The sequence below is a fragment of the Pongo abelii genome, chromosome 1 (genome assembly GCF_028885655.2).
Source record: "Pongo abelii isolate AG06213 chromosome 1, NHGRI_mPonAbe1-v2.0_pri, whole genome shotgun sequence".
NCBI lineage: Eukaryota > Metazoa > Chordata > Mammalia > Primates > Hominidae > Pongo > Pongo abelii.
The window spans coordinates 142,083,013-142,101,011 of record NC_071985.2 but is presented as its reverse complement, the minus strand read 5'-3'; the positions used below and the strand labels follow the sequence as shown (position 1 = coordinate 142,101,011).

General features: G+C 37.9%; 1 long non-coding RNA gene across 1 annotated transcript; it reads right to left on the bottom strand.

Moving 5' to 3' along the window:
- Nucleotides 1-5,666: 5,666 nt before the first annotated feature.
- On the bottom strand, nucleotides 5,667-17,713 carry LOC134762155 (uncharacterized). The gene is made up of 2 exons (XR_010141862.1): nucleotides 6,444-17,713; nucleotides 5,667-6,349 (listed from the first exon to the last, which is right to left on the bottom strand). It is a non-coding gene; the product is annotated as an uncharacterized LOC134762155 (long non-coding RNA).
- Between the last annotated feature and the right edge of the window lie 286 nt (nucleotides 17,714-17,999).

Sequence of the window (17,999 nt, the reverse complement as noted above, 5' to 3'; positions counted from 1 at the left end):
GTTGTGTATGAAAAAGCATTGTAAACTCTCATGTCCCTCATAAATGCTTATTTCTTGATCAAAACTATACTGAAGAATTGGTTTATCCCCATAGTACTTTCCCATAATTTTGGGACAATTTGATAGTTTGTCTTTCCCTTTTTACCCCACAAAAATTCTATAAATATATTATTTTGCCTCCCCCTTTATACATCAGATTACTCTTAAATTTAATAAGGAAAAAAATGTCGTATTTTTACTCAATATTCCTTCCAAAAGTCTGGCCTACTTTCCTCCTATGTTTACAACCAAAAAGTACTCTATGGCCTTTTAAGATCTGTTAGTAAACAGACAGCTGGTCTCAAATGACCAAGAAACCATAAATGAGCACTGGCAGGTCTAACATGCCAACGGGCCCTCCTCAGACAGAGTTCGCATCCCACCTGTGCCTGGATGGGCCAGAGCGAGGCTGTCACAGCCAGGTCCAACATCTGTTTGCTCACAGAAACACATTACTTCCCCTGCTGTAGGGTGGTGGTGGACCGTGGGTGCTATCGCAGGTCAAGGTTACGCTGTGGGTGAGACTCCACAGCTTGAGGAGGTTCCATACCATGAGTGCAGGAAGACACTGATACTTGCCAGCATGTGCCCCTTTTCTACAGTTATCTTCCTCTAGATTCTGAAAAATAGAACACACTGCTTGGTGTTAAATTTCTTTGAGGTTAACACAAAATGCTTGCTTAACTAAACTTGCTTTCTCTCTAAACCTGCTGTTTCCTCAAATCATCCCTGGGCATATGCAGTGCTTTGGACCAAAAATCCGTTAAGTATTTAGGGTTAATAAGTTGATTCCATCATTAAAAAATAATTTATTTTGGGTTATTATTTTTCTAGCATTCACTTTTAGTAAGCCAAGGGATAATTTTAGTGTGCTTTTTACATATTTTATAAATCTACCTTGTTTCCAATAGTTTCTAGTTTAAATTGAACCATTTTCCATGAACATTTTTAGGTCAAAGATGGTTGAATATCAGCAACTTCATATAATTTCACCTAATTACATTGTGAACAGGAAGTGATGTTCTCTCCTTAGATAAAAGGGTGTTGGTATAAACACCCAGTTTAGCTCTGTATTTCTACTTATCCTTTGATGCTTTTTCTTTAGTTCTCCCCAACATAATATTTAATTTTTAAGATCTCTGCGCCCCTTTCCCTGCCTCACCCCATCGTAGCTTAACAATTATTTCAATCTCTCCTAGAAATAGTTTATAAATACATTGGTTTTTAGTAGTTCAGAAATGTCACCAAATCACACCACCTTTCAAGCCTAAAAAAGCGGTATCCACCATTAGAATTCTGCAAGCAGCTTTTCTTTCATTTCCTTCTTGATCATTGAGCTGAGATGTTTTAGAAGGTATCCTTTATAAACTAAGATAACTTAGAACCAGCATCCACCTTTCAGAGGATATAAATACTCTTTCATTCCACATATGGTCCCATTTGGTGGTTCTATACACAAACCATGCCTCTTTGTCTGGCTTCCATTTATAAAACTTGGCATATGAGAAATACAGAACTGTGATTCCAGGTCTGGCTCTCCCAGTGTTTAGAAAACACATATCTACACCTCCACACCCTGGCAGTGGCCCAGGCCTGACCATGAATTCAGAATTTGAGGGAAAGAGTTTGCCTTGGAAAACCTCTAGTGAGGCAGTCTTTTTTGTGATGTGATCTGACTCCTTTGTAGAGCTTCTTACTTCCTAACAGCATCCACTAAAGATCTGCAGGGGGCCGGGCATGGTGGCTCACGCCTGTAATCCAATCCCAGCACTTTGGGAGGCCAAAGTGGTGGGTCATCTGAGGTCAGGAGCTCGAGACCAGTCTGGGTAATATGGTGAAACCCCATCCCTCCTAAAAAAAAATACAAAAATTAGTCGGGTGTGGCGGCACACGCTTGTAGTCCCAGCCACTTGGGAGGCTGAGGCAGGAGAATCACTTGAACCCAGGAAGTGGAGGTTGCAGTGAGCCGAGATCACGCCACTACACTACAGCCTGGGTGACAAGAGTGAAACTCTGTCTCAAAAAAAAAAAAAAAAATCTACGGTGGATAAATGTCTCAGAGGAACAGAGGAACACTTAAGTTGTCAATATATCCCTTGCCATCAAGGAGAGCCACTGCTTCCTTGTGTGTCAAATTCAAAGTTTGTTGATCTGCAAGGAGATCCATCATCAGTCTCCATTACCAAAGCAGTAAGATTTCCTTAGTAACCTCTTTCATCCATATATGGAGTGCACAACTCTAGCTATCAAAAGTATCTTAGCAATTTTTTAGTCCCACAGAGGGTGGATTGTGCTGGGGATCTGCAGAAAGTCTTCCTGTGTGGCTTCAGAATAACATCATTCATGACTTTCTCTACCATTTTTCTTTTTATATCAGGGGAGAATCAAAATGTGATACTAAGGAGAATGATCAGGAGGCCCTCTGTATGTTTCATCGTTTCTTACTTGGACAGCTGCAAAGATTGAGATCTTAGTGTTGATTTAACTAAGATCTTTCCTCCTCCTCCTTCTTCCTGCCTTCTTCTACACTGTCATCTTGCCAGTGGCTCATGTCAACCAAGTCGGAACCAGCCAATGAATCTAATTCATTAGCTCATGGCAATGCAAAATAGCACTGTTAACTCAAAGCAATTAAGAAGACTGGGTCACACGGTTGTTAACTGTGTCAGAGAAAAATTTCGTGAAGAAATAAATCTTGAGTATGACCTTGGATGTGCAGTGATATACTTTGGATATTTGTCCCTGACCAAACCTCATGTTGAAATGTAATCCCCAATGTTGGAGGTGGGACCTAGTGGTAGATGTCTGGGTCGTGAGGATGGATTGTGACCCAGCAGGCACCAAGTGACGTGGCTGCTCCTGCTTTGCCTTCCACCATGGGAAAAGCTCCCTGAGGCCTCCCCAGAAGTCAAGCAGATGCCGGCACCATGCTGATACAGCCCACAGAACTGAGAACCAATTAAACCTCTATTCTTTATAAATTACCCAGTCTCAGGTATTTCTTCACAGCAATGCAAGTACAGAATGTACATGAAACTGGTAAAACTCATTGACTTAGCGATGTGTTCATCAACTGTAACTGAGCAGATTATTTACATTAAATAAGTAGCTAAAAAAGAAATACCATCCAACCAGACAAACAGCAGCCTAGCAACAAAACTGTATTAGGACAATGGTGATGTTTTATTCATCCTGGCAGATTCCATTATGCCTCACCACAGAAAGCACCTATTACCTACTTATTGAATAAACACAGTACTAATCATTGGTAGAGGGTCTGAGACTGAACAATGTTACCAGTGTTATTCGGCATTGTGTAGTGAGAGGGAAACAGATATTTAGTAATCAGATGAATATTCAAAATTCAACATGTGTTACTTGACATTGAAGAGGTGATTTTAGCTCTCCTGAGCCTTTCCTGATTTGTAAAATGACATCTCTGAGGACTATTGTGAAGATGAATGAGTAAACATGTGCAAGTTCACTGTTAATGGGGATGAAGGTATAATATTATTATGAACACCATTATTAGTTTTGTATGAATATTAGCCATCTCATGATGGGAGTGACTATGTCCTAATAATCCATTGCTTTCTCTCCTAAGGTTTAGGGGAAGTTTTTGCAATTCCCAAATGGTTTGTCTTTTAAATACAGAAAGCAGAAATTCATAAGTAAATGTGAAGGCAACTAGAGGTTCCAGTTCTTACCCAGTATTTGATTTCTAGGCAGGAACACCACCCATTTGGGCATTCAGGTACTGGAGAAGTTAATGCCTTTTGTTTCCTTTACATCAAGACTGACGATATGAGAGATACATTTCCTGGAGTCACAGAGATACATGCAGGTCCAAGAATGAAGATAGGAGGTGGGCCATAAACTGACATGTTAACTGAAAGTTCTACTCTTTCAAAAAATTGGCAAATAAATAATATCTTGGAATGGCTGTCAAATGTTTCTAGTTGGGCTTTTATCCAATGGTAAGTAGTATTTCCCAATGTGTTGAGTTTTTAAATACCTAAATACTAAAATCCAAAATAGAACATCCAAATTATTTTACTTTGAAGGTTGGGCTTAGTGCTCCTAAGAATCAGTTCTTCTGCTGACTGGTAAACTGATTTTTCTGTTTATAGCAACCAGAACATTTAAAGGCCTGGGTGATACACTACAAAGAGCAGTATCACGGGGGAATCTTTTTGCTAAATATTAGTCTCTGTGATTTAAAAAACATAGCTCTGAGAAGTCCTGTGTTTGGTTTGCCCAGGCTGGAGTGCAATGGCGTGATCCTGGCTCATGGCCACCTCTGCCTCCCAGGTTCAAGTGATTCTCCTGCCTCAGCCTCCCCTGTAGCTGGAATTACAGGCATGCACCACCATGCCTGGCTAATTTTGTATTTTTAGTAGAGACAGGATTTCTCCATGTTGGTCAGGCTGGTCTCGAACTCCCGACCTCAGATGATCCGCCTGCCTTGGCCTCCCAAAGTGCTGGGATTTACAGGCATGAGCCACCGCGCCCGGCTGGTTCACTTTTATAGTTTGTGACAATGTGGGAGGGAGAAGTTCTACTTGGTAATGACAGTGGTAGCTGTCACTGAATGACAGTCAAAGTGATGATTCTGAACTTCGGTGTTCTATGTATACTTGACATAGGACCACTGGTGTGCTGGAGCAATGAGAGGTGAGTGTGCACATTTCTTCCCAACTCTGCTTCTGGTGACATCATTTTGGTAGCTTGCAGTCAGCCACAGCGAGAGCATTTACATCATAGAAATTGGCAAGTGCTACAAATTAAGTACCTGTGCACATAACCACCCCCAACCCTTGCCTGGAAAACCAGTTGTTAAACACTGACTGACACACCATTCCATCCGACTAAATTTTTTTTTGTTTTTTGAGACAGTCTCACTCTGTCACCTAGGCTGCAGTGGCTCAATCTCAGCTCGCTGCAACCTCCGCCTCCGGGTTCAAGTGGTTCTCTTGCCTCAGCCTCCTGAGTAGCTGGGACTACAGGTGCATGCCACCGTGCCTGGCTAATTTTTTTATTTTTAAGTAGAGACGGGGTTTTGCCATGTTGGCCAGGCTGGTCTCAAACTCCTGGCCTCAAATGATCCACCCACCTTGACCTCCTAAGTGTGGGGATTATAGGTGTGAGCCACTGCGCTCGGCCCAGACTAAACTTCCTGAATGCTATTCTTACTGATATTGAGTCTATGATTCTTAAAGTACAAGAGGGTACAGTTGTTAACAGGTTGTTTGTAAAATTTTAATCTAAAATACCACTAATATCTTCCTGGATCTGTATCAGCAGAAGTACTTCTATCTTAGTCAGGCATCCTAGTTCCCCAGAATCCCAGCCTTCACTGTAATATATTTGGTGCTGGTCTAATGCCCTAAGGTTCTCAGTCTCTAAGACAGCTTGACTCTTCTGGAAATCAAAGGCTGTTCTATAGAAAACAGACAGTTTGATTAAAAAACATTCTATTGATGCCAAATGTTTGTTTGAAAATTCTCTCCAGGAGAAGGCTCTTCCAGAAACTGTATACAGATCAGAGATGCCAATGAGACTCAGGCTCATTTCAAAATTGTGTCAACTGACAAAGCTAAAAATGAAGACTCCCTTACTATTCCAAGAGCACTGAGAAAATTTCCAGTTTAATTAGTTAAATGCTGTCATTACATTGATATATACATATTGCTCTCTTATTTGTGTCATTATGTATTTGTGTGCTTCTATCTTGTTATTTGATGTTTGTACGGATCATTCTCCAGGTTCGGGATTCTCTTTCTTGTGTAGCTCATCACATTTCTTACTACAGGGCTACCCATGTCACAGATAGACAGTAAATGTTGTGGGAGATAGTAATGAGTTTTTAAGACTTCCATAGAATAAGATTCACTCGGTAACCCACTTCAGTTTACAAGATTGTTCCTCATTCCTTGCCCAAATCCCTCACACTGAGGCTTATATCCATTTGTTTGGAACGCAGGGGAGATAGAGAACAGCTGATCACCATCTTCCACATAATGGCCCTTCATATTTGTATCTGGGTGGAGCTTACATTCAAGACAGAAGCTTAGGGCCCAGTACGAGACTGGCTGAATAGGCTTTGTTCTTTAAAATGTTAAAACTGCCATCACTCAGCCTACTGCTCTTTTAAATGAGTTTTCTTTTTTCCTACACCAGTTTCAGTGGTTTTCCAGGGTAGGAAGTCCAAGTGACTAGACATCTGAATAAGCATTAATATGTTTTGCAGTCTTCATTCAGCTCACAACTCTTCGATATCATTTTGCTCCACAATAATTCAGGTCAATTCCTGAAACACAGTATGAGACATGTTATCAATGCCTGTAGCCCTGAAGAAGTCCAGCTTAAGTAGGCTTTCCCCAGAATCTTGTATTGCTTCTTACCTTACCAGTCATATGCACCATTTTCACTCTGGTTTTTAATGAACAGTTTACCTGAAATAAATTGGCAATAAAATTTATTAACATTTTTCATTCTCGTATCATTTTGAACTTGGCTTTTCATTTATCAGACTTATTTTCCTTCCTTTTTGAGTCTGTCTAGGCTGGGTGTGGTGGCTCATGCCTGTAATCCCAACACGTTGGGAGGCTGAGGCAGGAGGATTGCTTGAGGCCAGGAGTTTGAGACCAGCCTGGGCAACATAGCAAGACCCCCATGTCTCCAAAAAATAAATTAAAAGAGAAGAGTCTGCTGTCTAAACAATTTTGCTTATATATCCTTTGTATTAATTGCAGCTCAGTTCTTAGCAAGGTTTTCTAATTTTATTTCAATAAAGGGTCATAGTTTTATAGAACTTGGTGAAGAAAATGATTATTTTTAATTTTATTCCAACTTCCATATCATGCTCCTTCTTTAGCATCTATTTTTGTCAGAAACAGTACCATAGACCACCAAAATTTTTTCTTAGTATTTACAGGGTTCTGTATATTTAGGGTGCTTTTGAAATAAGAGATATCATCATCTCCTTCTTGCCCAATAGCCAACGAAATATTTAGCATTCTGAGAAATGCCAAAGAAGTACTAAAGAAAGAATATTTTCCATTTAGGCAAATCATATCATTGCTCCTGAAGTGTAAAATATTTCCAAAATAATATAGAATATAAGACACCCAGTAGACTCTATCTTAGAGACAGGATGTGATTGCCTTTATTTTGAAACATGCCTGAAATCTCAGTTTAAAGTATAAACTAAGTTAAAACCTTAGAAATTTCTCCTGAGTAGTGCTCATTTGACACACTCTTCCCAGAAGGTTCTGACAGAGAACAGACACTCTAATTTTTAGAACTCTCTGCTCAAACTCGTGTTTGGAAGGCCAGATTACCTAGTTAGAAACAGTACTTTAGTTTTACTTAACTAAAAACAACGTTATTCTCTATTTTACCACATAAAGGATACATTTTGAAAGATATCTGGCTTCTCAATTTAAACTGAAATTTGTAGTATTTTTTTTAAAATTGTGGCTTCAATAAAGGAAAAAAGATCAGTGAATGTTTACAGGACTACCCAGAAGACAGTTGTTATAATAATTTCCACAACACAGTTTACAGAATATAAAATTAGGGTCATATTTAGCTTTTGTTATGAGAAGATGATGTGCTCATGGTTAAGCAAATTTGGTGCATCCCACTGGGTTATGTGTCATTCAGTGAGATGTGGGCCAGATGGTGGATGCAGAAGTCTTTTGCTAGAATACATCTCTATAGAGGATGATGTCGCATTGGACTTGGTGACCAGGCAGATACTGAATGCAACTCAGTCACGGTATTTAAATCACATTAAGACTCTCTTTTATTTATGGCTCTCCTTGTGATTTTGTCTGGCTTATGTCTAATTTGCTAGCCTCCATGTGGCGATATGATGTGCTACCAGTTCTGCTTTTTATGTTTACCAAAATGAACTCTGCATCCCTGTCAGAGGGATAGTTTCCAGAAAAAATTCATTGTTGCATAAACCTATTAAAATAAAGCATAAACTTAATTAAAACAACATCTTATTTTTACATGCTATTTTTCATCATCTTCATACTGTTCAAACCAATTTTATTAGTGTAAGTTTACTTTTCTGTTGTAATTATATAATTACTTTTCTGTTGTAATTATATAATTTTAGAGGTGGAAGAACAAGATCCGGTAGTCTTTCTAGTGATAAGGAACTAAATCAATTGTGAATTTAGGGTCTTGTATTGGATAAAGCAGGGCAAAACCCAGGCGCAGACATCAAGTTTTGACACCTGGATTAGTATTCTTTCCACTACTACTCCCTAGCTTCGCTCTAACAACCACTACACTTAAACATTGCCTTTACCATCATCGTCGTCATCATCTGACCACAGTAGGACATTTCATTTGTTTCTTTTTTAAACCATGGAAAAAGGTCTTCTATTTGCATAATTTTATTCTTCCTGTAGTCAGGGGGAAATTATATTTACTCAGTAAAGGAAAAAGCCAACTATGGTTTTATGATTTGGGTGTTTCTCAATGTTGTAATATCAGAGACAGTAGCTGTGTGAAATCTGTGGCAATGACACATAGAGCTCTTCTCAAAACTGAAGCCTTCTTCCTGCCTTCATCAGTTTTAACGAACGTTTTCTAGAACACCTCCTTCTCCCTCAGCCCTCATCCATAGGAAGCAAAATTTGTTTTTCTTTTCCCGGCTGGCACTTCCAGCATATCCACTGTGTTGAGTCTGAAATTGCTTTCATGGAAGTCTCCTTTCTAACATCCCCTAGTGCTAGTTCTAGAATCTCTGATGTTCTTTTAGCAATTAGATTCTCTTTGACCTGTCCAGCTTATCAAATCTCTCATCATGTTCTTGTTCAATTTATCTTTTGTCCTCACCCACACCACTGGCATCAACCTGAAGGACCTGTTATAAGATTAACATTTACCTTTTACAGACATAAAAAGCCCTTTCCTGTAGTAGGAGGTGGCATTATCCAACACAGGTACAACTGTATTTATCACAGTAAGACCTTGGGTCACGGATTCTTAAATTACAATCTTGGTCTTCATAATCCTTGATAATATTGATTTTCTTTAAGCTATCAATATGAAAATGCTTTATTTACTAAAATTAGTTAGGCCAAAGCCCCAGGATACATGTCTAGTAAAAGGAATCAACTCACTTAAAAGCATATAGGATTTACAATTCTTAAGTCAAATCTCCCCAACAAAGTTATATATTTTCTTTAGAACCAAACAGATAAATGTTTCAGATATCACTCCTAAAGAACCAGTGGGGTTTGTTCATTAAGTTTAGGCCAGTTTGACAAAATCACTCAGCTTTATCTTTTTTTAAGAAATAAAACCTCCACAATGGAAAGTAATCACTTGGGAAATGGTTGGATTTTCATTCCATCATGGTAATTTTGTACGTCAATTCTTTTTTTAATTATTATTTTAGTACTTTCATATTAACATCAGTTCCTTTTGTAGAGATTGGACCTTTCAGTGTAAACTAATAACATTTCAACATTTTTGGTACTGGAATGTAATTAAGACAAGTAGGGGTTCAGAAAGGTAGAACTGTAATGGGGTAAGGGGGATAACAATATGGCTGAAAAAAACTTGTCTGCTCTTTATAATAGGAATTTTAAACTATCTTTGACAAGACTTTAAGAATGAACAACAAAAAAATCAATCAAACAAAAACCAATAAATAACAAATACTAACAACTCCTCTCTAGGTATGGTGATAAACTCTACAATTTGACGCAGAAAAGGGTTAAGACAATCATAGTAATCCCTTGCCAGTGACTGTTTAGGAAGAGGCATGTCTGCTGTGTCTGCCAATGACAATGTGGGAGAGGTCACCCAATGTTATTCTGATTTTTCCTTGCTCTTAAAAATTGATTTTGAGGATTTACTGTTTAAAATTTTCTAAATCAATAGTTACAAAACATACATGCTAAATGTTTAACTGAATTTCTTCCGCTCCCAAAGGATAAATATAACAAAGAATATAAGATAAGTACAAGAAAGGAGTGACAAATAAATAATGGATTACAGGCAATTATTTAAGAAAGAAGTTCCCTAGGGATATATCAGATTAAGGTCTACAGAAAACAACTCCAATTGAAGGGTTTTTAAAATTATGTCATTGGTAGGGGGTAACCCTTTGATAGAAAGCACAGGTGCCTGATTTAAAAAACAAATATCTACCACCTATTGCCACCACAGATTGCAAAGTAGCAATTGCAGAAGCAGCAATTCAGACAAAGAAGTCTTGTTGGTTACCAATCTGATTTAGCTCCAGGATTCTTTCTTTCTGGACTAGAGATCAGGGTGAAGAGTCTTCTCTATAACTTCTTTTCCTGGGACCCCACTCTGGTTCTTGTTTGGCCTACGATGTGGTAGGGATAGGATGAGGTAGAGTTTATGCTTTTATCGGAGAGAGGCAGTGTTGAGCTGAACTTACATGAGATGTAAGCGAGAAATGCAAAGCATAAAGAAACCAGAAAGCACTAAGGTTACAAGAGAGAAAGAATGCTCAGCCTAGAAGCAATCACTTTTAACTTTCTGATAACATGAAAAACTCCACCTTATAACAAACACAATGCCCAACAGCCAGGACCTATTAGCCCTGCTCCTCATGAGGAATGAGGACTGGAGTAGGGTATACTCGCTCTTGGGAACTGGAGTGTACTGCTAGCTGCCTGCAGGAGAACTGACATTTAAAACACATTTTGCTTGAGATCCTAATAGCAAAGGGCATACGGTCTGATGCCAGACCACCTGGATTTTTAATTTCGCTTACTATTGATCAGTTACTGAGAAAGTTGGTCTTTATGCCTCATTTTTCTCATTGTAAAAATGCTATTTTCTACTTCACTGTACTGCTGTGAGAATAAAGATTAATATATGTAAAATATTTAGAATGATGTCTGACACATAGCAAGTGCTCAATTTATATTATCTATAATTATAAATTTTATCACTATATCATAATGTTATCTGGTTATGGCAAGAAGTTTTGCTTTAAAAGGAAAAACAGAAATGACTGATAGCTGGAGAAGGCAGGGGTCAAAAAAAAGGTTTTTTGTTTTAAGATGGAGGAAAATAAGTGTGGAGAATGGTTTAACTGGGGTTGGGATTTTGCCAAGAGAGCGCAGAAAGTGAGACAGACAAGGGAAGAGTGATTATAAGAGAGTGAATCTTGATGACAGACCGACGAATATAATTTGGGTAAAAACATGGAGGGGGTAGATGGCAGCTGAGAGTCAGTGAAAAGGTGGTTAACATCAATGGACTGTTAGGCCCTGGTGAGGCTGAAGAATTACTGGAGTCAAGGTTTAAGAGAGAGTAAAATCAGAAGGATAAGAAGTGGTAGTTCAGAGAGTAGGAATATCGAAACTGAGAAAAAATAGGCTGCAGTTTCATGAAGACAGACAAGGTTTAGAGCATCATGATGAGAATATGAGGCCAAGAAACGGTGAAGGCTAAGTCTGTTAGAGACATCCTATGATCTTACATTTCTTACTATGACACAGAGGCCCTACATGACCAGCTCCAAACTACTTCTCTATCTCCCACTTTTCCACTTGTTTCTCTCCAACCACGGTGGCCTTCTTCCGGTTCCTTCAGAACACCAACCATGCTCCTTTGCACTTATCCTTCCTAGAGCCCAATACTTTTCCCCAAGATAATTATACTGCTAATTACATCACCTTCTTTGGTAACTTGCTTTAATGTCACTTTCTCTTGGACGATAAAATCTCAAGATTTAGAATGGGGTAGTGTTGTAGAGAGTAACCGGGAGCTAAAAATGTTCAAGGCTTTGGTATACTGGGGAGTTGTCAGTGGTATAGCCTGAAAGCATGAGCTTCAAAGCTGAGGATGTTTAAAGAAGAGGAAGAAGAGTTTAAAAATAACAATGAAGAATAAATACTATCAGAACTTTCCTCCCTCTCGTATGAATTAAATTAAATTTACTGTTGTGTCAGCATTACCATTTAGAACCCTTTGGTTTTAACAGTAACTGTGTAAGAAAGTGATTTCCTTTTAAACTGTGTGGGCCCAACACCACACAGCAGACTGTATACTAACATTCCCAAACACCAATTCAAATAGCCACATTAGCTCTAGTCTTAGAGAGAAAGGGGCTGGGGTGATGGTTCATGCCTATAATCCCAGCACTTTGGAGGGCTGAGGAAGGAGGATTGCTTGAGGCCAGGAGTTTGAGATCAGCCTGGGCAACATGGTGAGACCCTGTCTCTAAAAAAAATTTAAAAATTAGCCAGGAGTGGTGGCACATGGCTGTAGGCCCAGCTACTCCGGAGGCCGAGGTGGGAGCATCACTTGAGCTTAGGAGTTCGAGGCTGCAGTCAGCTATGACCAGCACTCCAACCTGGATGACAGAGTGAGACCTTGCCGAAAAAAAAAAAGAAAGAAAAAAGGAAGGGAGGGAAAGCGGGAGGGAGGTAGAAGGGAAAGGACAAGGGCATTTGCCTGCCCTATCAGAAGAGAAAATATGACACTAACAGATGTCTAACAGAGATAACAGACCTTTAACGTTATACATGAGAGAATGTAAGTTCCATCTTCCTAGTGAATGGCCCTAAGTCTTCATTGTATTGGCCTCCTAAGTGAGAAGAGGGCCCATGAAGCTATGATCTATGATGTATAGACTTAAACATATTATACAAAATATTAGGAGGGTCTGCAAAAACCATGTTCACATGATATCATTCACCTTTGGTAAGTAATGTTTTAGTTCTGAAATAGTACCATAACAAGTATTCCAAATTAGCAGCTTGGTTACCACCTTAATCAAAGAGAAATGAATAGCAGTAAACGTCACCTTCTAAAAACAAAAAAAGCAGAATGCAGAATATACAACTTAAATCACAGGGTAAAAAATGTGTTCATTTAAATCACTTTATGTTTTAGGTTAACATATTACAAAAATACTTTTCCTCCTTATCTTTTTCTACGTATCTCATAAAAAATATATATCCAGTGGTTGTAGAGAGTAGAAAGACAGCATTGTTGCAATAATCTGAAAGGACTTAAAAAAGTTAGGCACAGAAAAAAAAATAGAGGATTTGAGGCAGCTAAAAAAGAACACTTTTGAAGCATAACTACCATGCCTTAGACTTGACTTTACAGTAGTTTAGGGAAATAATGTATCACTCATATTTACATGAACAATTCTTCAATCAATCAAAAAAAGAGACTATACTGCAGAATCCTCTAATCCCTAAAAATTGACATAAAGAAAAAATTTAAATCTGTAACAGGGTTGGGGGAAAAATAGCATACTTTGGTTAATAAAAAATTGTATAACTGAAGAAACAGAAGGCAAAGGAAATCTAATAAAATGAGGAAATTAACCCAAACGATACATGGGAAGATTGCTACAACAGGTGGTAAGGGCTCTGGAGGCTGGGGTTCTCTTAGTTCAGACATGGCAAGGCTATGACATTGCTCTACAATACCAAAAACAGAAACAGCCTGCATTTCTAGAAAACTCAGTATTTATATGTTGTACTCTCTCTCTACAATCACCAGAAACAGGCTGAATTAATATAACATTTGCAGAAAGGCTAGCAAGGAACCTAAAACATAAGATGAGCAAACAAGCACGAATCACCAACTATGTGAGGAAAACCTAACCCCAAGAAAACATTCAATAGTGTAAAGAGAGTTAAAAACATATATAATTGCTGAGGGCCAAGAGGAAATCATATCCACAAAACAAAATGGATCCTTAAGAAGAACAATTAAAGATCTTAGATATAGAAAGTGCTGAGTGCCAATAAACAAACAAACCAAAATATCAAACCCCAAAACAACTCATCAGATAGCTGATTAGCAGAATGCACAGAGCTTTAAAGTCAACCTGTGTTGGAAGACTGAGCTAAGGAATTCTCCCACAGGACAGCGCAATAAAAAACTAAGAGAGACATGGAGGATAGATTTATAAGTCCTAATATACACCCGGAAAGAAGTGCCACAAGGACAGAACAGAAATAATTAAGGGAAACAAGAAATGATAAAAATAAGTATCCCAGAACTGAAAACAGACATTGGTCCTCAAATTGAGAATGCCTACAAAGTATTGATCAAGATGAAGGAAAAATAAAGACACATCTTGGTGAACTTTCAGAACATTAAGGATAAAAAGATAATCTTACAACTTTCATGGGGGAGGGTAGGAGATTGACAAAGAAATTAGACCAGATTGGCACCAGACTATCCACAATACTAGATATAAGACAATGGAACAATCTTCAGAGGCCTAGGGGAAAATCTATTCTACCCTCAGACAAACTGGAAGTACATTTTCAGATGTACAAAGATTCAGAGAGCATACCACCCATAAGGTTACAGCCCTTTGTGAAAAAAGCTCCTTGAGGTTGTATTCTAACTATTCTAAGAGTAAAACGTATAAAAAACCACGGAAGGTGAACTTAAGAATTAAATTACAAAATACTGATTAAAAAATAATATGGAAGTACAATAGGTAAACCCATTGAGACAAAATGTAGACTGGTGGTTGCCAGTGGTTGGGGGTAAGGGAAAATGGGGAGCAAGTGCTTCCTATGTACAGGGTTTCTTCTTGGGGTAATGAAAACATTTTTGAACTAGGTAGAGGTGGCTGTTGGACAACAGTGTGAATGCACTAAATGTCACTAGATTTTTTACTTTAAAATGGTCTGTTATATCAATTTTACCACAATCTGCAAAAATGTTCCATAAAAATAGTAACTAGTTCAGCTTGGAACTCCAACTGCATATAATTTTCTTTGAGGCAACCACTACACTTCAGTATGCAGCAGAAATGCTTTATGCATTTTTCCCATTTCTTCACACAGAATATTAAGTAATAAAGGGTCAAGACTTAAAATTAATAAATTAAAAAACAATATGGAAGCCAAATTTCAAGTGATCAAAAGGAAAAAAAGGTTGCTGAATGTGAGGGAAGTAAAGCATACTAAAGTTCTTGTGTTGCTGGAGAAAAAAGATAAAATGCATGGGTGATTTCAATACAGGTTCCCTTTCCTCTACTCTTCTCCTAAGCCAGATGGTGACTGGGACTTGTAGTAGCTGGTGTACATGTGTATGAGACTTGGGGCTCTGCTGGGGTCCTATTAGAGAAAAGAGAACCAATATGCAACTTTCTTCTTCAAGTGTTGGAAGCTCAGTGTGGAGGACCAGAAGATGCACCTTGGGAGAGACTGAATATCAGGAATATGTAGGCTCCAGGGAAGAAGGTCAATTCTGGCCCACAAGTAAGTGTACTATGTGTTTTTGAAAGAATAAGTGGACTGAGTCCCCCTTATCTTGAGACCCAGAGATTATCTCCCAGAGAGCTCAGGGTGATAAGGGACCAGACACATCCTTCAGGTACTTCAGCAAGAACTGCCACTTCACTATCTACTGCTTGGTGGATTACTAACATGTAGGACACCACAACAAACGGACCAGAATTCAATGAGCTGAAAAAGAAAAATAATCCATTTAAGGAGGCCCAGCAATAAGAGGAAAATGAGCAGAGTAATCAGAATACACCTTTAGTAAAACAGGAATGCTACAGAAGAAAGATGAAAACATGAATAAAAATAAGAGCACTTAAGGTGATTCACGTGCAGCACATACACATACACACACAACTTCCAAAAGTTTAGTAACATTGTTTTTTAAATAGATTTTTAAATGAGGGCTATGCATGGTGGTTTGATCCACGTTACTTGGGAGGCAGAGGTGGGAGGATCACTTGGGCCCAGGAGTTCAAGGCTGCAGTGAGCTATGATCCTGCCACTGCACTCCAGCCTGGGTGACAGAGCGATACCCTGTCTCTTAAAAAAAACAACAAAAAAAATTTAAATGATAGTTTTAAAAGGAGGATGGTCACTAAGCACAAGAAATATCTCAAAGTACAAAGCAAGCATATGTAAATGGAAACCGTGAGGAAAAAGATTTAAAGAATAGATCAAAGAAATCTAACATACAATGGGAGTTCTAGAAGGAGACAAAGGAATAAATGAAAAAAATAAAATTATTCAGCAGGTAACAGTAGAAAATTTTACCTGAGTTAGAGAAAGACTGAAATCTACTCACTAAGTCCCAAGCTGTACATTTAGACATGGTTGGTAAAGTTCCTGAACTCTAAACAGAAGACCTTATAAACATCCAGGCAGAAAGAACAAGTTACTTATAAGGAAAGAGGCAATGAAAATAGCCAGTCTATCCACCCTGAGATAAACAGCATCTATCCACCCTGAGAGAATGGACTGCCTCCAGTGATCCTTTACCTGGTCAATTAATTATTCATCTTTCAGGGCAAAAGAAAAGTAACTAGAAAAGAGGCCTCAAGATGGAATTAGAGAAAAGGAAACACTGGTTACTCATGTAAATTTAAATTTAATTGGGGAAGGATAGATTTCTTAGGATTATGACAATAAGGACGCAAAATTTAGAAGAGAAGGGTAGCAAAATCATTCTGAAGATCTCACTGTGACAGCAGTGAAGGAGGTAAGTATATTCTAAAGAAGGACAGGGAACTTGTTCTGCCATTATTAGAATATAGTAGTAACTCTGCAATCAAATAAATATGGTATTGATTAAGAAAAAGATAAAAAGAACAGTTGAACAGAATAGAGATTCCAGATGCAGATCCTAGGTTACACAAGAATTTGATATGTGACAAAGTTGTTCAATTCTGTTAGACAAAGAAAAACTGTTTAATAAGTGGTGTTGATATCCATTTTTGGTATAAGAAATGGACTCCTATATAATACTGTAAAAGCAAAAGTAAATTCCAGATGGATTAAAAACAATTTTTTAAAAAAAATCTAGAAAACTACATGTATTATCTAAGAAAAGAGGTATTTCTCTCTGTCCTCTATTATTCTATACAAATATATGCATAAAAATTAACCAAAAACTCCTCAATCAACCCAATAAAAGTTGGAAAAGGAAAGAATCATTAAGAAAGCACAATACATAGAAACCATAATATGATGAGTAAGTGTAAACATATGCACAAAAATATGAATCGTTATATTTACCTACTCATCTTAACTTGGGTGAAATAATAAGAAAATCTAGCTCTACGTCCAAAATAAGCTGACATTAGGAAAGAAGGAAAAAAGATATCCCTCCTTTTTTTTTGTATTTGAAAAACTGAACAATCTACCAAGTAGATATAACAGCAACGAACCTCTATATACTTAAAAACAAGGTTAAAAAATAAACTGAGGTTTAGCAGAAACATACAATAACAATCACACTGAGATCCTAAACTATCTTTCATAGAATCTGACAAATTATATAGAAAATAGATGAGTAGGCCAGACACAGTGGCTCGTGCCTGTGATCCTAGCACTTTGGGAGGCCGAGGCGGGTGGATCACCTGAGGTCAGGAGTTCAAGACCAGCTTTGCCAACATGGCGAAACTCCACCTCTACTAAAAAATACAAAAATTAGCCACGCACTGTGGCGGGCACCTGTAATCCCAGGTACTTGGGAGGCTGAGGGAGGTGAATTGCTTGAACCCAGGAGGCAGAGATTGCAGTGAGCCGAGATTGTGCCACTGCACTCCAGCCTGGGCAACAGAGTGAGACTCCATCTCAAAAAAAAAAAGAAAGAAAGAAAATACATGAGTAAAATATAGATAATTAAAACAGCATCATTTAAATCCAGACTATATATATGATATAAATTATATTTTAAAATATATGTAAATAAACTATATATCATGTATATATAAAATTCTATACCAAAAAAACAGAGATTATACGTTATTTTCAAACACATTAAACACTACCAACAAGTAATTACAGATCTTAGACCACAGAAAAAATTTCAACAAATTCCCAAAAGTTCTGTAGAAATTGGTTAAAAAGTAAATCAAAGTTGAAATATAATGTAAAACGTAAATAACAATAGCTCTAGTATATCTACGCCTGTGGAATATCAAATTGACATGGATAGAA